Source organism: Cavia porcellus, unplaced genomic scaffold, assembly GCF_034190915.1.
Source record: "Cavia porcellus strain 051 isolate PalLab524CR breed Dunkin Hartley unplaced genomic scaffold, mCavPor4.1 scaffold_20, whole genome shotgun sequence".
Lineage (NCBI taxonomy): Eukaryota > Metazoa > Chordata > Mammalia > Rodentia > Caviidae > Cavia > Cavia porcellus.
In genome coordinates, this window is record NW_026947503.1 from 42,711,437 (window position 1) to 42,713,969 (window position 2,533).

General features: G+C 31.7%; 1 non-coding gene across 1 annotated transcript; it reads right to left on the minus strand.

Moving 5' to 3' along the window:
* Positions 1 to 2,175: 2,175 nt before the first annotated feature.
* Positions 2,176 to 2,305, minus strand: LOC111758110 (small nucleolar RNA SNORA11). The gene has a single exon (XR_002792343.1). It is a non-coding gene; the product is annotated as a small nucleolar RNA SNORA11 (small nucleolar RNA).
* Positions 2,306 to 2,533: the final 228 nt, after the last annotated feature.

The window sequence follows — 2,533 nt, forward strand, 5'->3', positions numbered from 1 at the left end:
GTTACAGTAAACATATTATTTTGATAGTTGCTAAAACAGAATCTGACTCTTTAGAAAGCCTATATTTATCAGCATCTCTGTGGTCACTATATAAAAAGGCTTGTCTGAATCACAGAGACAAAACTAGATTTTAAAATTAGCATGTTGAATGTAGACAAATATATCAGAATGAAGTATTTCTTTAAATGTCAAATGCATGGCAATAATTGGTAGCTTACAAAGATATGAGTGGAATATTCTATAAAGGGTACTACTTTAGAAAATGGGTAGGGGTTTAGTATTCAGTGATTCTCTTGAGGCCTTTGGATGTTGCTCATTGGTAGAGCTCTTGCCTTGCAAGCATAGTGCCCTGAGTTTAATGCCCAGCACCACACACACGTGCACACACACACACACACACACACACACTCACACAAACAAACAAACAAAAAGGAAAGCTTCTCTAGGAGTAATCACATTGAAATATTTATAACAAATCATAATACTGTAGGTCCTAATGCTAACAGGAAAATTACTAATTACTATACTATAAGTAAAAAATTGAAATGTCTAGACATGACTCTTAAATAAGCGAAATATTCCAAGTACTGGAAAAAGCCTTAAGAAAATGTTACTTGTATCCATTTCAACAGCATTTTAAGTAAAATATCTGTATATTTTAGCCACTATGTTGTTCAATATATACACAGACTGAAGGATAATTTTACAAAATATTTACAGCCTGTATTTTGTTTAGAAATTTTTTATCTGGTTGCTTCTAAATTAAATGAACCTTTGATCAAAATAAAAACAAATCTTCATCTGCGTTTCAATTAAGTATTTTTAAAATGCGAATGTAATATTATATAATCAGTGTTAGTTCATTTTGATTTTAATAGTGTTCTGCTTTGAGATTTGAGAATATTACTTGGTAAAACCCTTCAATCAATTCTTCTTATCCTTTTCTTTCCTGAAGAATGGTAGCCTCATACCATCCCTTTTACCTTTGTAAACATATAGATAATTCAACTAAAAGACAAATATAATTTAAAAAGTTTTAGAATCTGCATAAATATGAATTATTGGTTCTACGTATGTGACTGGCCCAATGTACCCATAAATTCAAAATTTAGATGCAGAAAAACAGATCAACAATATTGTTTGAGACACATACATCTGATACCCACGGAAAACAGTGAACTGGATTGAAAGAATTAATTTTAAAGTAGCTACTCCATAGGAAGCACCATGCCAGTACCTCATAGGACATCTAACATATGCAAGAAAAATGTGATCTGACTCTATACCAATACATTCGTAATTGGGCTTGGAAAAAAATATACATCTGTACAATAAAGGAAAATATGAAGAAATGTATAATGATAAATAAATATGTCTAAAATTAAATTATCAAAATGGAAAACTATGTAGATCAAAAAATTAAGGAACATTTCTCTTATGGCTACTGTAGTAGTTATTTATATTTCCTTTATGGAATATATGTCTTTGCCTCATCCATCCCCGTAATTTAACCAGAAGCTCCCGAGCTTGCCTAACTCACCTGTCTAAAAACATAGACTTGGTTATTGGATAACCAATTATCCCTTCTGGATTAATGTGTCTCATTCTCTCCTAAAAATAGTTGAACTCTGGTTCTAGAAAATTTCAGAATGTTTTTTACAAAGGCAAAATCTCTATTTTATAATTTGAGAATTTGAGAATTGATAGATCTTCTTCCTATTCTTTACATTGAGAAATATAAGTGATCAACCTGCAGAAAATAAAGAACAGAGGAAAGATGGAGTGGGAATCTAGATGAATTCCATTCCTTGTAGTCATTCTCAATGGCAACTCAAATTTTTCTTTTTGGGTTTTGTATGGATCCCTATTTAATATGTCCTGTTCATTTTCAATTTGGACTGAGTGACGATTCTTTAACTGATCAGAAAATATGTTAATTAAATTATGAATTGGATTTTATTATTTTTATATCCAACTTCATATTCTTTTTTTTTTTATTTTATAAAATTTATTGAAAATAGAAATTCAAAGTCTTTACTTTTAGGACTATCAACAGATCCCCTATGGGTACACTCAAAATGTCCACCTCCCCACTAAATGCTACCCACTTTCCCCCATTACTGAGTCCCGTCACATTATTACTATCCAGCAACTATGTGGAAGCGTGTGGAATGCATGTGTAGGACATTTGCTCCCAAGAGAGGTCACAAGTTTTGTGCCCCTTGTTACAATGATCCTAGATTCCTGTTGGGTGTGTTGTAAACAGAGAAGCCATTCTTCAGGCCACCTGCTCTGAGCACACCCCACTTAACTTCATATTCTTAACATGAATACCATGATGAATAAATGTTATTGTGGTGTGTATTTTTATGGTCAACATGTTTCTAAGGATGTCTTTCCATCCTTAGAATAAATTACATAATAATAAAAATAAGAGACATTATGTGATATTTTAATGAGATCCTAGAAATGATTCATATTTCTTGTAGCTTGTAAGTCTTGTATGAACTTTGAGTTTCTAGACTCAAAGGAT